Source organism: Aphelocoma coerulescens, chromosome 3 (assembly GCF_041296385.1).
Source record: "Aphelocoma coerulescens isolate FSJ_1873_10779 chromosome 3, UR_Acoe_1.0, whole genome shotgun sequence".
Lineage (NCBI taxonomy): Eukaryota > Metazoa > Chordata > Aves > Passeriformes > Corvidae > Aphelocoma > Aphelocoma coerulescens.
In genome coordinates, this window is record NC_091016.1 from 59,296,263 (window position 1) to 59,314,199 (window position 17,937).

The window sequence follows — 17,937 nt, forward strand, 5'->3', positions numbered from 1 at the left end:
AAGGAGCTGCAATAGGCCTTCATACAAGTGTTTAAGGAGCTATGTTCTGCTTTTCATTGCTTGTTAAAATGTTTTCCTTCTAAGGCACTGATTTTGAATCAGCTATTTGCATACAAATCTGTGAGCACTGCAGCTGTCCTGGGAAGACCCTGGAAAGTTGCAGTGAATGAAGGCTTTAGCAAACAGCTCCTCCAATGCTCCACTTTGTGGAGCATTTGTTTTATTCCCAGTATTTTGAATGGTTGTTTATGATGAGGCTTTAAGGGAAAGAGATTAGCCATATGCTCATCAAACAAGTCACAGGAAGCAAGTAGGCCTTTAGGATCTCAGCAGCAGGATGACTGTCTGGGTGGAAAGTGAAGACTTTGTGGGGCAGTGCAGGCCCACAGGCTTTGCTCCCCTGCAGGCTAGGATTTACCAACCTGCCGAGCAGGGCACTTGGACATTCAGCCTGTTAGTCATCCAGGCCTGGATCTTATCTAGCTTTCGCCCTCTCATCTGGAGATTCTCATTGAATCACAGTGTTCAAGCACTTGGTGTCTCTCTGGGTCAGGCCTTTAGGTGATTTTTCTTCTCTGCTGATGAAGGCTTGTACCCTGCCAGGTGCTTTGCAAGCAAGGGAGAAGCCCCAATAGGGCCTGCAATCTAGTCAGAAGAAATGTGTGTGTGAAGCCCAGTGGAAAAGAGGATCCCTAGGAAAGCTGATGGAATCATCTCTTTCCAGCTGCATGAACTTCATACCAAAGTTTTGTGGCTGTGAGCTCCAGAACATGGGCCTTATTCTTCCAAGGATATCACTCAGAGCTGCTTCTTGGCTCTCAGAATATGAAGCATGGTGCAGAAGAGACAGTCAAAAGCCAAACTTAAAACATTGAAAACTATTTGAAGCAACACTCCTAACACATGCACTGGTGAGACTGCCAGCATCAGTAGAAAAGTGGGCTGAAGTCAGCAATGTACAAAGACTGTATTATCTGTTGGACATGATGTATGTTTTCTAGGAAATGAGGCAGCAGGGTTGAGGGATCACAGTTCTTAATAATTCTTAGAGGAAGAGATTTCATTCTTCATGCTGCCCTTATGGCAGTTAGCTGTAAGCCTTTTCCTGAAAGCTTATCTACCCCCCTCACTTCTACAACGACACTACCAGAAAAGCTAATGTCATGAACAGAAACAAAGAATTTTTCTTGGCAAAGCTGAACAACAAGCTTCAGGTGTTGTCTACAAAAAGAAAGTAAGGGAGGATGTGAATGCAAAGTAAAATGCCTGTTTCTGGCTATTGCTCTGTGAGGATGCTCTTTTCCTGCAGTAAAGATAACTTAAACTGAAGATAGGGGCTCAAGAACAAGTTACTTGTGGTAAACTAACTGTCAGGGCTTACCCGCTGCTCTGTAGCTAGTGACCATTGCACATCTTTTCTTTAGTGTCAAATATGAGATCTTCTGCCTCTTTCTTGGAGGAACTTTCTTCGCATTGCTGAGGCACTACAAGGAAAAAAACAGGGCAGAGAAAACTCCCTCAGGCAGCTGCCCCAAAGTAGGTAATTACAGTTCAAACCATGATTTCCCAGGTTGTAACTCCCATGTCTTTGGTGTAAGCCATTAAGGGAACCAGCTGCAGTAAGTCAGGGTAAGTCTCTCCTGCGGAAGTGTAGGAGTGCCTCGACAGACTGGAGAGCAAAGGGTTGCAGAGAATTTACCAGAGCCCTGTGACTGGGTCCCAAAGCACAGGGGATGGCAGCCAAGACAGCAGGGTATTTCAACAGCACCATGACCATCTGTGGGTCTCCACGCATCTGTGTGAACAGAAGCACTGTATAAAACCAAAAAGGTTAAATGAAAAGATCTGCTGCCAAGGGAAACCTCTTATATCTTGTGAACAGCTTTCTTCTTTTTAATTTGTTGACTCCAACTCAAAACTGTGTACTGATAAGAGACCTTTTTTGCCCCTTATAGGAAATGCATACATTCCAGATAGAAGAGCTGTTTCAGATGCTTGTGGAGGATGAAATATGAGTCTGCTCAGTAAGTTGGAGAGAATTTTACTCTGAAATTTAAAAATGGCACAATATCAAGTTTAGTTCTGCAAATACCCTAACATTTGGGTATTTTCAAGGCAGGACAAAGCATAGACATGAAACAAAAGCATTCAGGGTTTCTGGGCTTCCCTCTTAGGCTAGCAAAAACAACATCCAACTCTTACTTCAGCTTTCAAGATGGCCTTGCAGCCAAACATAGCTCAGCAAGGACTAAACTCTAAGCTGGTTGTTGTATATATAAATCACCTCAGTGGATTTCTGGAACTGATCCTCATTATTTATTTGCTTTACTTGTACCTTTAAAATATAGGCATTTCAACACAGTACAAGCTCCCATCCTGGGCACATTCATCTCCTCCTTTGCCTTCGGAAAACATTTTGTTCCTAGTTTGGCCAGAAAATTTGTTCATCCATTTTCTATGTTCTCCCTCAGAATAAAGGCATGACAAAGATTTTGGACTGAAGACATCATTAATTTACGTAATACTTGCATTAAGACACTCCTCAGTCATGTGGGGAGTTAGAGTCGTCTTATTTCACTATAGTCAAGCACCTAAGCTTTTGTTTTTTTAATTCTGAGGGACAGCAGGCCAGTGGGTTTATTTTTGCCTTTAGTCCTGAGTACTGCCTGGCAATGCAAGGGCAGCAGCACTCAGGAAAGGCCAAGAGGAAGGCTCAGGTCTGATCATGCCTTCCCTGCTGAGGTGAGTAATGAGGCCTCGGGCCCTCTGTCCTGGTCACACCTGTCCTGTCCCCACCCATCCCATTCCAAAATCCCCTGTGCCTGGACTGGACTAGGCCAAGCCTCCAGGAGCCTGGGCCAGGATAGGTCATTTGCTTTGCTTTGCTTTGCTTTGCATTCACATGTAGGTACCTTTTACACCCTCTTTGGTCGAGTCTGGGGCAAAGTTTGGCAAGGGAGTCCACTTTGAACCCTGTGACTCGACAGGAGGGTCTCCCTTATTCCCTTTAATCCTCACTGTTCCCTATCCTTACCCTTCCCCCTGTCTCCGCATAGATAATGTTTGGGTTGAGTTCACTTTTGTACTGATTGATTTCAGGTTTCAGATTTCAGTTTGCTTTTTCTCCATGTGCTTTTACCACCTAGTAACCAGTAGAGTGAACCTTGCCTATGAACTCCGTCGTGCTTTCTCTTTTACCTGCTTTTGCTGATGAGAACTTTTGGGGATTTTAATATGATGCATTTGCTACCTTCTTAGTAACAGCCATAGCTGATACCCGTCACTAAGAGATAATTTACAAAAAATACTGACCTTTGATTGTGTGACAGTTTAGGTGTGATATGGAAATTGTTCAGATAAAGGGACAGTTAAAAATCACTACTCTGAAGTTAAGAATGTTCCATATAGAAAGCTACTGTAAGCCAAGGTTTGACATGCTGATCTAAAGAAGACTTTTTTGCCCTATATTACTTCTTATGAGGTCCTATGTCTTACAGTTCCTCTGATGTATTTCCCGTAGTGCATAATATGATCTGCTGACGTTAAGCAGTTCCTGAGGTTGATAATCACACTTTCATTACAGCTAAAGATAAGGCAATACGTATTTCAGTCTCAGTGTCACAAATCTATTTTGTTCTGTTTCCTGACAGTGAAATTTTTTTTACAATATTTGGACTTTACTCATTATTGCAAAGGCAGTGGATGTCAGGAGCAGCTAAGGAATCCAGCCTGGGAACCTTTACACCCCCAAAATAATAGGATGAGTTTTGTCTGTACTTTGATGTTTGTGGAACAGACCAAAGAAAAGAAAGCATACTCCAAATACAACACATCCTGCCCAAAAGCAGAAACAAATTTGCAATTCCTATTTTGCTAGAAGGAGAAAAGCAAGGCTTTTGAAAAAGAGAGAACAGTAATTATGGGTGCATGGAGAATTTCAATGGATTCCAAAGCACATGCTCACTGTGTTCACCTGATCTTTCAGTTTCAGGGGCTTCCCATTATCTTACATTTGGTATACGTGGAAAGGAACATGGACAAAGATGGTATATTGTAGTGTACAGGTAAAAAGTTTGTAGATATCAGATATATTCTGAAAATCCTGCAGGAATTCTAGAATGATGAACAATGGATCAAAGCTTTTGTCAGCCTAACTTTCAACAAAAGGTAAAATCTGTCACATGCAGGGACAGCCTCTAGGTGTCACTTGAGTATAGAAAGTAGAAACAAGATTTGGGGTTGGATAACTGAAGAGCGTTAATGATACAGTGCTATTTCGGCAGAATTGTTTAACTGATCAGTGGGTTATTTTCTCATGATAGCAAAATATAATCGAGTTTCTGGTATTTGGTATTCTGAGCAAATGATCTGATTGATTGACATAAGTTGAAGCTTGAGAAATTTATGGGGATACCAAAAGAAGAATTTAAAATATATGATATTGATAAGAAAAAGAGGCATCAAAAAGTCAATCACTAATTTCTTTAATAATTAGAGACCAGTTGTGCAACATGTTCTGCATCCTGAGATTATTGTGTCTTGTGTTCTAGATTTCTAGTACTTTGAAAGCAAGTCGTGAGGACTAACTATGCTGGAAAGCTGATGTGCCCCAAATATGTGGATATTGGCAGTAGAAATGTCTGTATGTGGTTTTTGGGCAATCTAAATGTCTGTGGCAGCTTCTCAGAGATCTGAAAGTCTTTGAACGGAGAAGATTTCCATGTTAGTTCAATCCTTGACTTATTTCCTACTCCTGAAGTGAGTGTCCTTAGTTCAGGAGGGCATGTAAGCAGTCCTTTCTCAGAAAACAGTTTTGCATGTGTTTAAGAATGCCCTTTATCCTCACTGACTTTGTTGAGCCATAGCTACCATCTCAGTGTGTTTCCCAGAGTAGGTTCAAGACCAATTTTGACCATGGGTTTTCTTTTTCTTGTGTTTTATCACCTTCTTGGGAGAGATTCTTCTCACAAAACTAAAATTCTGTAATGCAGAAAACTTATACCACAGTTTTTACTTGTAGACCAGATACAAAAAATTCTTATATTAAAATTCAGCAAAACATTTAAAGAAACCTACTTTTCTTTTTTCCCCCTATTTGAACATACTTCCAGTTCAGATTTTGAAATGTTTAAACGAAATCAAGTCTTAGTCATCTTATTAATGCAGAGACTTGAAGCAAGGCTGGAACTACAAAGTGGCACAATCCTAGGATCTGATATTAACAGGAAATGTAAGACTCCTGAATTTTTAATAAATAATTTTATTTTTCATTTTAAATTGGCTGAAGTTACTAGGAGAGTCCCATGAACACTCCCTTGTATCTCAGATTGTGTACAAATATTTTCAAAATACCAGAATATATGTTTATTTTGCAACATGAGGAAAATAAAGTAATCTCATTTTATTTCAGTGCCAGAAAACCAGGTTTGAGAAGCCATGGGTTCAAATTTTGTGTCCAGACAATGAGGTCATGGACCCTCTGAAGGAGAATTTTATTTTGTTTTCACTGAAGTCAGTGCTTCTTGAGCAGCATTTCCTGAGGTATAGCTAAATCTCTACTGATATTTTCCTGTCTTCAGAAATAGAATGCTAAGTCCTTTCGAAAGGAGGTTATCATATGGAGAACTCTTATGTTCCCAGAAAACTTCGGGTACTTTGCCACAGGATGGCAGTGTAACAGCACATGTCGTTAAGTCTAATTTTTCTGAAGAGTTCTGAAAACACTGGATATTGGAGATCGAATATGTCTGTAACTAAGTGCAGCAGTGTTGCTTTTTAACTTTTCAAAATACCATTGTTTCCCTTGTTTGGTTAGTGCATCTTTGCATATGTTTTAATTAAATTGTTTTCCTTTTGTGCTGTCTATTAGCTATACAATAAACTTTAATAAAGAGTAATAAATCTCCTGAATATCCCTATTGTATCCTATGGTTAGTAGTATTTTATTTGTAGACTAATTCCCACCATCTTTTTTTTTTTTTTTTTTTTTTTTCAGAGAAGTAATTTATTCTTTAAAATGTACTTGTTTTATTTCAGAATGTAATTGTTGATGTGGTTCATCTGGTATCTTTTTTTTAAAGGATTGGGGTTTTTTATGAAATAGGTTTGGAGACTTTAGTTTGTAGTCCTTTGGTAGGTTCTCATAACTCTTTTTTTTTCCAGTCTTCAAGCCTATTTTTTTAAACATTATTGTTTATTTGTTTATAACATTATTTGTTTATTCTTCAGTATTTTATTAATGTTCAGTTCTTTCCATTCTTCCACTGCTTTCTTGAGTAAGAATCACTATTGTCAGCAAGAGAGTGGCCATTTTTAAACTTGGGAAATGCTTTCATAGTTCTATTGCAAATATGGTTGTGAATCCTTTCTGTTACCTGTTTCTAATAAATCTGTTGTGGAATCTTGCTAGACCTTCACTGAAGGTATCTGAGAGGTAAGTGAACCAGTGTAAATTTGTTTGCCTTCATGACAAATTTTCAAGCCTTATTTATCAAAAACGTTACTGTTTTGTGAAAATTTATGTTTTTATATCAAAGCCATTAAAGTTTTTAATCCTTTTGTGATTAGCCAAGGGGCAACACAGTTTTGGACTTGTACTGAAATCCAAGTCCTTTCTAGGTGGACTCAAGGTGATCCACTTGAATGTGTTGCACTTGGCCGATGCATAAGATGGGGCTGGTTTTTATAGAGAGCACTTCGTGCTTGAGCATGTCGACATAGCAGTCAAAGGAAAGATAGCTTGCAGTAACTTTTAAAATTTATTCAGTCTCCAAGAAAGATGGAATAAATTTTGATAGGGACCAAATGACAAGAAAAATCTCATCTTAGTTTTGTACTGAAATTCTGCATTCAACCTAACATGCAGTTTATTTCTGCAGTGAGGGGCACTGAGTTATGTGGTAATTCTGCCTCTGCTAGATTGATGTGCTGGTACTGTGCTATAGTCAGTTTTGGTATCTGCCCAGCAAAAATGAAAACTTCAGCTTTAATTTGTCTTACTTAAATGTACTGTTCTGTCAAACTTACATATGAGGTTTATAAAGATGCTTTAGAAGTCAGTGTAAGTTGACATTCAGATTAATTTCTGAGTAATATGAACTCAAAATGAAACTTAGTGAATTACTAATTAAACATCTAAATGGTTTGATGATTGAAAGCAAAATGAACAGAACACTATTTTTCATGAAATGTTTCTCCTTAACTACTGTGCACAGCAAGAACACAAATTACTTGTAAAGATGCTTGTAGTTTTTTAAAAATCCTGCAGTTCAGATACACAGCGCAGACAACATCTAAGTCTTTGTTCTGCCTGTTCTGTTGAGCAAGAGATGAGAAATTGACTGAAGATACTTTTCTACTGTTCAGTTTTCAGTGCTGACTAACCTTACAACCTTCTATTGCCATCTCTAGAGATCTTTAAGAATCCCATCTTGTCAGGGGTTTTTAATATATCTTTACCCTGTCACGATTCATAATGAGTATCTATTTTAGCTATTGTTTCTATGTACATTTTATCAATTCTACATTTTCTAACTTCTACTTACATGCCTGTCTTGATTCTGTTACCTTCTGAGTACAGGCATGACTTCATTTATAAAAAAAATATTGGCAAAGAGTTTTTCTTTTCTCTGTTTCTCATTTTATTCTCCATTTATTAACTTAGTTATTTTGTTTCTGAAAGCAGAAATCTAGGAATTGTCCTTGATCCTTCTTTTCCTTCTGTTGGATGTTTCTGTCAGGGTTTCTCTGTTTACTCTTGGAACACAAACAGAATTTGTACTTAACATAGTATTGCCTCTTTTTTCTGTGTTTGTTACATTTTTTCTTTCCTGATACAACTTCTTACAGCCTCTCTATATCTTCTTGCTGTTTAGCCAGGTAATCTAAAGGCAGCTACTCCTTCTTGTTGCTGCAAGAGAATAGAGATCAGTTATTCACTTCAGGATGCAGAATTTAATACTCATGTGTTTTGCTACTGGTTTCTTGTCACTGCAAAAAGGCTTTTTAAAGTGAGGGCATAGCAACCTGACCACATCAGGGACAAAGATCTCAGATGCAGGTACATAAATCACTCAAATGGAAAATGTATTACGTAATACCAATATATTGGAAAATAGCAGGATCAAGGTTAATTGATTTACTCCTGAAATACTTATTAGATACTTTTACCTATCTCTTTGGTATTTTGATAAGCAAGGTTTCTTGCTAGGTGTTTGTATGATTTTGCAAACTGTTTCATGGCTAAGGTCATATTACTAGCAGTCTTTTCCTTACATCATAGGTAGACTGGCTCTATCTATCAAATACAGTAATTTTCTATCATTCTCCATTTCAGCTCTTAGTTCAATTATTCTACTTTTACATGGTAGATCTCTGGTCTCTTGATCATTTCTCTTACTCAGGCCCACACATCCTCAAAGAATTAAAGATTATTTTTGTATTACCCCAACGCTGTCAAGCTTTCATGTATAGCTTATTGAATCACCTTCTCTAAATGGTTTTGGTTGTCTATTTCCCCACTGCAGCTCACTTCTCTGCATTATTGGATAAAGCTGGAGCACACTTGAATCCTCATTATTATATACATATATAAGTCCACTTACTAGTGAATGGTTATGAAATTACTTAGAGTTCTCACTATGCTTTTTACTGTACTTTGCATTATTATGTCATTTTGATGTTACATAGCTCTCATCTTTTTTTTTGCACTACCAAAACTTATTTCTTTTTTAATAAGCTGGTAGAGCCTGCCCTTCCCAGCCTAGCTCATTGTATTAGTTCTACTTACCACTTGTAGTAGTTGCAGCAATTGGTACTAATCAAATGAGCTGTGGGGAGAGAAATCTGTGTGTTATGCTTGCCCCAGAATCATAGAACACAGGACTCTGAAGCGACCTGCAGTTCCTTTGGCCTCTCTAAGGCAAGGCAAATCATACATGTATTATCACAGGCTGTTCTTAAAAATCTTCCAGAGTTGGAGTTTACACAGCTTCTTCACCCACTGTTTCCAGCTGTGTTTTTACTTGTGATCTGAAAAAGTTCATAGAACAATATGTGTTGGAAAAGACCTCAAAAGATAATCTGGTCCAATTTTCATGTGAAAGGGAGCCTACCTAGATGGGCATATCTGTCCAGCCACGTCTTGAAAACCTCCAGTGATGGGGCCTCTACCATGTCCCTGGGGAGGCTGCTCCAACGATTGACTGCTTTCACAATTTCTGTTTCATATAGAGATGAAACTTCTCCCCGTGCAACCAGTACTGATTGCCCTTTGTCTTTTCCATGTAGCTCTTTGTGATGAGAAAGCCTCTGGCCTCCTTGTAGACACCCTTCAAGTACTGTGATATTGTGATGAGGTCCCTCCGAGCCCTCTTTTCTTCAGGGAGAGAAGACCTAACTCCCTCAGTCTTTGATCATCTTTGTGGTCCTTCTTTGGACCCTCTCTGGGCTGTCTGTATCTTTTTTTGTTGGGATCAGAACTGTACTGCAGGTGTGGCCTGTCAAGTGCTGAGTAGAGTGGGACAATTGCATCTCTGTCTGATCTAATAATGCCTTTTTTGCTGCCATGCATGTGCATATTACTCCTATTACCTGCAAAGAGAGTAGATTATTGCCTTCCTCTATGTGTCAGTCAGGAGGAGCATTCTTCAGAATTTGAACACTAAAACGATTTTTCCCCTTGGTGTCTTCTTCAGCCTGAATAATCTCAGTGCTTTCAGTCTATCCCCAGATATGATGTGTTAGAGACTTCAGCCATGCATGTTGTTTTTTGTTAGACTCTGGAATTTGTCCAATCTCTCTTAAAATGTACCTGAATTAGACACAGTATTGCAGGTAAGTGCTTAGAGTTGAAAAAGATAAAATAACGACTTTATCAATCTCCTGCATGGTAGTCATGTGTGCTTTTTCCCAATGGCGTTGATACTGTTGACTCATTAACAGCATGTCGATCCTGTAGTTTCAGATCCCTTTCAGCACAGCTGCCAGCTAAACATTCCCCAACTTGTATGCATGCTTGTTGCTCTGCATCTACATCTTGTGCATGTCCTTACTGAATTGCAGTCTACTTTTTCAGATTTATTTCCTGTTTGTCAAGATCACTTTGAATTACAGCCCGCCTGCCCCAAACACTTGCAGTTCCTCACAGGCTGGTGTAACTGCCAGGTTAAAAAGCTTCCTCTTTACTTTACAACCCACTTCAAGAACTAATGCATCAAACAGTATCAGCCCCAGGGCATACTCCTGCAAATGTCACATTGGTACTGAATTAATGATAGCTACTTCTAGATAGGTTTTCCACCGGTTTTATACCTCCAATGTGCATATTTCCTCTAGAGTAGGTAACATTTGCATAAGCAAACTAGGGGTATGTGAAAAAGTGTCAAAAACTCTATGGAAGATGGATATATGGCATCTGCTGTCTCTTCCTTATGCACAAAGTGTTACCCTCTCAATGCATGTTACTCTTTGCACAGAAAGAAACTATGATCTGGCCCAATTTATTTTCAACACAAATATGATGAGTGCTGTTTCAGTCATGCAGTGGTTTGATTATTCATTCCATGATTTGGTTTTCTTTTTTAATAGGAGCTGCTGCTAAACCCATGGTTAGGTAATTTCCAAACAATGCCTTTAATCTTTTCCCTATGCTTTTATATTTGTCCTTGCTCAGCCTTGAAGTTCCTCAAGGTGGTTCAAAGGAGGATCACAAAAGCAGAACTGCAGAAGAGTTACAAGGTAGGACTAATTCTCTTTATGAGAAATAAAGTTGTGCTGAGGTACTTTCAAGGCTGAGATGCTTACTAGGCTCATACTAATACTTTCAGAACTGGGAAAGAGTTTTGTCTCTGGGTAGACAAGAACTTTTGCTTCCTTCAGCAGTTACTGGTATGGTTTGCCTGCTGATATCATTCATCTTGGCTTAGTTAGTGTCTGTCACTACTGAGAGCCAAACCCTTGTCTATGCTTGGGACATACACTTCAGTCATCTGAGAATGGAAATATTTTATGAACAGATTTATGTACAGGTACCTGGGTAAAATCTAACGGCCCCTTACCTCCATAGGTAAGATCAAATTAGATGATTTAATGCAATTGTAATAGCTTTCAACTACTAAATATTATGAAGTTTAAGAGTAATATGTCTAAGAAAATTTCTTCAGATTTTCTGTTTTGTTTCATTTTCTGGCACTAGTAAGTTTGCCCCTTTTGATTATTTTACTCCAAGTTTATATTAATGCGCAGTTCTGAGTTTTGTGGGAGACATCCATATTTCTCAGAATAAAAACAAACATTTCATTGCAACCTCTGATATGAAGCCACATACTGACAAATTATAGTTGTGGGTTGCTGATTTGGAAATTCTTTTCATACACTTCAGCAACACAAGATCCATGTTAGAGGCAGATAATAATTTGGGTCAAATTCTGCTGGTTCAAGTAAACTGAGAGTCTTTCTTGCTTGTTTTACAGAATTAGTCTTTTACATGTTAACTTCTTAAAAAGCTTCAATTTTTTACATAAAGCTGAATCACCGTTCTAGTCTTAAGTTAATTGTAATATTAAATGCTAATATTTCTTTTACACAAAAAAAGGTCTGAATGCTGAGATATTTTCAAGGTGGCTGAATCCTATTATCATTTATACTAATTCATAGACAGTCTAAAAATGCTGGGAAAAGAACTCCAAAGGTATGTTTTGCCTCCTTGTAACCACTGCACTGCAGCTACACAAAACCCTTTTTAAGGAGTAAGAGAGCTGGCCTCATCTCTTAGAGGCGCCTTGAAAAGGAAATATGCTTACATAAAAATAGAGAAATGTATTTATTTTTTGCATGTTTTTTGTGAATTAGCTGCTGACCCTAAATGGCTAAAGATACTTCAATTTCAAAGTCCTCTTTGCACTTTAAAAAACAAAACATCAGTGTATACTCAAAATATAACCATGTTTCTTAGACAGAGGTGTACTAAATTGTCCTCTAGTCCGTGCCATTGTTCCAGTGACCCAAACATGCTGTGGAACATAATAATCCTTTAAGCTGTTTGCAGCTGATGGCATTTGCTTGCTTCAGATTTCAGTTTCCCTCTGATAAAAATAATCTATTAGATAAAAGCAGACTTTTTTCAATAAATGCACTGCTTATTGTCTTTTTAGTAACACAGAGATGTAAAATTATATTAGAAATGGGGGGGGGGGATTGTTCACTGAAAAAAATTGTTCTGTTAAACTTGCTTTAGTTGTATCTTTACATATTTATCTCTTTCCAGTTAAAAAACTTTAAAGAATTTCAGTTTTTCTTATGTTTTTCTGCCCTGTCCTACTCAGCTGTGATATAAGGCAACTTGAATGACAGAGGCATTGATGTCTTGAGTCCTTGTGTCAGACTGGTTTTGTATGTAGTATTCTCACATTTGGTCAGACATTTCGTCGGCTTTGTGTTCAATCATACAAACCTCATGCTAGTCCAAGACCAGAGAGGGATAAGAGTTTAACCTGTTGTTATCTGCACTGCTGACTGACATAGTGTTTTAATGAATTCTGGGTTTCAGCTGAAACTGTGGTGCCTGTTCCAATGTCTTCCCACGCTGCTTGAAAGAGCATCCTTAGTCCCAGGTCAGGCTTATCTTGGTTATCTCTGTGGTACTTGCAGTGTCTCGGGAGACAGGCCATGCTCATTCCTTGCCACTTCAGGAGCCTGGATTGGTCTCAAAGCCAGAAAGGGAGAAGTAAAAGAGCCCAGCTGCCTGAGGGAGTTGTTTTTTTCTCAGCCTGTGACTGATAGAATGATTTTCTTTATCCTTCTTTTTTGTCCTGGTATAGAGGATGAAATGCTCTACATGGTAGCTTAGAGAAAGTAGAGGTGAGATAGAGAAGAGTAGAATGAACTTTGCAGCAAGTTTGGTTTGGGGTCCACATACTTGACAAGTACAGAATAACAGAATTCTTGTACAAAATCTAAAACTGTCTTTTTTGCTATGGTCATGTTTGGAATAAGACTAGCTGTGATTAAGATACAGCTAATAAAGTTATACCTTACCTCCATCATTTTCTCATTCATGGTCACATGTAGTTGTTAGAAAGAGCCAACAGAAATAGTATGCAATTATTATAAAATAGCTCAAGTAGATTAAATAGCTCAAAAGTATACAACTTAGCAAAATTATGTAGTGAAATGAGCTTGTGTGTGCAAATTCTACAAAATTACCTGTCATGCTCAGCTTACACAGAGAAGCCACACATTATAGCCATGTGTTTCTTTGTTGATAACTGAAGTATTAAACCTCTCTAGAACAATCCAACAACAGGCTGCTTTTTAGGGAACAACTGTACTTCATTAGCAGAGAAGTTGAACTTTCTCTCTATTAAAATAACTACCAAGATTAAAGATTACAGGAAATAGGCAACGGTGAATTTACACTCAGGTGGGTTTTCTTACTATTTCTTCAATTAGTAGCTCTTACTCAAGAAAGCTGTGCCTGGGAGTGCAGCTCTTTCAAGAACTGGGTCACAATTTCTATCATGGCAAATATTTTCCACTAATTTCACATCTTGGTTCTGCCAACTAACCAAAGAGACATTCCAAACAGAACACTGTGTCCAAAGGACACTACGTGTATTTTTGTCATTTGTCTTTATGTTTTTCTCCAAATGTAGTAGTGGATTCTTCATAATGTAATCATTGTAATGTATTGAAATAAATTTATTCTTACTTTTCTCTCACGTCTTTTCTGGTCTCTTGTTTGATTGCATGGTGAGAAATAGTAGATGTTGTATTCCCCAAGGATGGGAAGATTAGCAAGTCCTGACTCCTCTTAGAGCATCATGTGGTTATAGAGGTTGAGAAATCATAAAGAATCTGGTGGGAATCTCGAGTGAACTGAAATAGCTTTGTTACTACTGGTGACTTGAGTTCCAGATTTGGAGGAAGAAGCTTCTAAATGAGTATGGGTAAATGTCTATCTCTAGAGAGAGAGGATCTGATATTCTGGGATTGTCTTAGATTGCCCTGTTCATACTCTGCAAAAGACTGACAAGTTAATGGGCAGACATACATTTTTCAGAGAAAAGAAGCTGAGGAAAAGTGGATTTTCAAAAAAAAAAAAAAGGAATTTTTTTCTCTTGTAGTGCTGGACCACTTCTACTGTCCATAAATATTCAGACATGTTCTCTCACTTTTCCTTGTGGAGGATGGCATTGTGGAGACTGGAGAACACAAGCTTTCTTCAGGAAACAGAAAAGGAGTGATTGTTTTCTGAAAGGAAAAATCAGAGTATTCATGTAGGTTTCTCTGAGGCTAGGAAAGGTCTAGAAGTGAGCCAGGTGGGTGTTTTAACTATGTGAAAATTGTTTATGAGAACCTCAGGACCTCCCTGAGGAATGAAAAGATCCAAGAATGGACTAACAGGAGGAAGAGCAATTTGCAGTTGGTCCTGGTTTTGATGTTCACGTGGCACTGGGGAGATGAAGGGAGGTCTAACCTGAACCCTTGTAACATCTCCTTAGTAAAGATATCCTTCAGAGCACTGAGAGAACATTTAGGTGGTTGTAGTTCACTCTCACTCCCCCTATGAGGATCACACAAAGGCTTTTAACTCTGTCCCTTTCAGCAGTTTTGCAGTAGCCTCGTGTTTCACATTTGGCACATAATACACACATGGGGATGTAAACTGAGTTCACAAAAATCCGTCAAGAACCAAGTTTCCTTTTGAGCAAGGAGAATGCTAAGCCAGCATTTCTTATGTGGTTTCTGTTCAAAATTGCTAGAGTTTTTAACAGAAACTGAATACAATATGCTTAAATTTACTGTTTGTAGAGTGTTGTTGTCATCTTGGATTCTCTATGCATTCCTTTTCTCAAGGGAATGAGACCAGGATTTTTTTTTTTACTTTATAACAATTTTGTACAGCTCTATCCAGTACTGAAATGGATGATGGAAAAAACCAAACCAACCAACCAACCAAAAATAACAAAAAAAACCCCTACAAACCCCACAAAGAAACAACAAACCTCCCCCCCTCAAAAAAAAACCCAAAACCAAAAGCAAGCAAATACTTCTTTTAAAGCAAATGAATTTATCTGAGTGTTATATTCTGAATGGAAGCTAAAAATCATAAAAGTAATGATCCTTTTCAAAAGAAGTGGGAAATAGTCTAAGTTAAGAAAACAATATCGCTGTTCTTGTGTACCTAGAGTTCTGTATGAGCAATAACTAAAAAAGACAATGTCTTTTTGTTTAAAAATGCAATTTATTTCCAACTTCTATGTGTGGCAGTCAAGCAAAAAGGATTGTCACCTTTTTGCAAATTTAAAACATTGTTTCATATTCATCCAGCTTTTGTTTAAATGCCAACCCTTCTCCTCAAGTACTGCATTATTATTTTCTGAACAAAAGTGTGTTGATCAAGTTCCTGAATAAATTTGTGTCCTGTTTCCTTGTGATTATCATATTAATTTCCACTTATTACTTTCAAAATGCACTAAATGGAAAAGTAGAATAAAGTTTTAAAAGAAACTTTGCTCTTTCATAGTGTCCTATGACAGACATCTATACTGTACTGCGGAGAGAAATTAGCAGATATTCTATAAGGTGATGAAAGCTGATTTTCCTGTTTTTTTTCCTCTGGGTTTAGGTTTGTTTTAAGCTGTTTTTTTTTTACCCCTCCTTTCTTGTTCTGGGGCAAACCAAGGAAAACTAGTACCTTGGGGATAATGTTACAGATTTAATCCAGAGATGAAATATTTTCAGCTTAAAAATAGTCATAATGACTTTTTCCCTGCACATATTGAGTATGAAGTGGGACTAGCTCTTCACTGATACTGAAGACTAATGTGCAGTGGTGAATCAATCCAGTACTAACCTGCTTGCTGCAGTTATTTGTTAAATATTTCTTATCAGTTTTGTCAACTCGAACTTCTTTTTTAAATGGGTTACAGGTGTAAATTCATCCATTGTTTAACTGTAAAGCAGGTTTATGAAGCTTTTTTCTTACCTGTTTCCTAAGCTGCAGTAGTGATGTATTTGCTCCCATGATCTTCATGCAGTCCTACTGGGGGAAAGAAAAAGACCAACTCTCAAGCATTTTATTAAAAGGAAATGGGAAAACTGATACAAAGACTTAAACCTTGCACAGTGAAACAAAGCGAACTCTTACATCTCTTCTGCCCTAAATCCTAAGCATAACACTCAGTTTAGCTATCTACAGCCTGGCAACCACCAGATACCAAATGATCTACCATGAATCTTTCACTGCTTCTTCTCGCATCAGCACCAGGTTCCTTGCAATTTCCAGGATAAACATAGTTCTTCAGTCCTTACTGTCATTAATTCAAAACCTGGCACAATCAGACCTGAATCTTGGCTTCAACTGCAGGCCCACAACCCATACACTGTGCCAGGTGAACGGTGAGCCAAAGTCCATTTGCCAGCTCCAGCCTCCTGTTCAGCCTTCCAGGCTCTAGCAGAAAGCCTATCGTTTCAGCCCCATGCTTCACTGGGAACAATGCCTCCAGTTACATCCTAAATCTGGCGTTCAGAGAAAATTTTGTGTAGTGTTTGGGGTTCTTTGTTCTCGAGGAACTGTCTACTGATTTTGGTGAGCAAAGTTAGGCTAACTCCCCACATTTCCATAATGCAATAAGAACTCTCATTTCGAATAGTGCCAGTAAAGCAGAATTATTTCCTACCACCATAGGTTAGCTGGAGTATATTTGTATTAACTGAACTCCAGTGTTGCCCATTTAAAGTAAACAGAAACAGAAGAGGACACATGCTGTTAATACTTGCCCCATATTTTATTAAGTTAACAAGTTGCTTTTCTGCAAAATTTCATTCTCACATTTGACAAGCAGGTGCTAAATTTTAGCTACGTACACCTAGAACTACATTTTATAGCTTGAAGCTATATAGCTCATGGGAAAAATAACTGGTGCAGAAGAAAAATTGAAGGTCATCCTTTATGCCCACTGGTACTTGCAAATAGCTTCAGAGCCACAAGATTTCTATCTTTCAGTCTTTCTATCTGTAATGATTGTACAATTGCACCTAGGAACTGAAAAATAACCAGGTACAATAGTACTTGAATTGTGATTTTCAATCATTAGTACTTCTTATTTTCAATGATTTTGGGGGGAAATTGAAAACATCAAGTATTTTGCTTCCTATTTTTTCTTCTGCAGATAGGCTTTGTTCCATTCCCATGATCTCAGATAGGAAAAGTAACTTTAAAGCTATTTACTAAGGTTGCTTTAAAAAAAAAAAGTTTTTGTCATCTTCTAAGTAGTACTATGTGCAGTAACAGTTTCACTAGGTGAAAGGAAAAGCTGGTCATTAATATTTTGTAATGTGCTTTAATAACCAGATGCAGTAGCAATATCAAATGATGTTTATAGGACTGATGCGAATACTCCGACTTACTAAGAAACTGAGTTCATGAGCCCACAAAGGAAGAAAACATGGCAGATTTTACTGAAGTCTCATGGTGCTGTGTTATTCAATTAATGTTGCTCTTGACATACTGACCTTTATCAGCACAAATATGTCAATATACACGTAAGCTGCTTCTTGACAATCATCCTGAAAGGCTCATAGTGCGATGAATTACAAGACTTCCATTTTCAAGCTTTACAGTGAATTCTTTCAGGTGTGTACAAAATACAAGGGGACTGTGTGGTTAAAAACACCTGTCATCTGACAGCTCCAGGCAGGGAGGAGGATCAGCCAGAGCCAGTCCAGATCACCTGGCAGCTTAGATGGGGCTCCTGAGCCAATGGACAGAGGATCTGTGAGAAGTCCCCAGGTGATGCCGATCATGGCTATTAGGCCCTCTTAGAGCACTTAGAGTGTTGGCAAAGGCATCATCTGACTCTCCTGAGCCAAAGCTGTGTGTTAGCATGGGAGCTTGGCCCAGGTGTGCTGCAGAAGACAGAAAGTGTACAACTG

General features: G+C 38.2%; 2 long non-coding RNA genes across 3 annotated transcripts; one reads left to right on the plus strand and one right to left on the minus strand.

Annotated features, from left to right (window-relative positions):
* Positions 1–1,695: 1,695 nt before the first annotated feature.
* LOC138108180 (uncharacterized) lies at positions 1,696–2,490 on the plus strand. The gene is made up of 3 exons (XR_011149895.1): positions 1,696–1,830; positions 1,956–2,024; positions 2,349–2,490. It is a non-coding gene; the product is annotated as an uncharacterized lncRNA (long non-coding RNA).
* Positions 2,491–7,491: 5,001 nt separating this feature from the next.
* On the minus strand, positions 7,492–17,627 carry LOC138107248 (uncharacterized). 2 transcript variants are annotated; one of them, XR_011149348.1, is made up of 4 exons: positions 17,518–17,627; positions 15,989–16,042; positions 8,789–8,828; positions 7,492–7,909 (listed from the first exon to the last, which is right to left on the minus strand). It is a non-coding gene; the product is annotated as an uncharacterized lncRNA (long non-coding RNA). The 2 variants fall into 2 exon arrangements; XR_011149347.1 differs by lacking the exons at positions 7,492–7,909; positions 8,789–8,828 and adding an exon at positions 13,615–14,250.
* Positions 17,628–17,937: the final 310 nt, after the last annotated feature.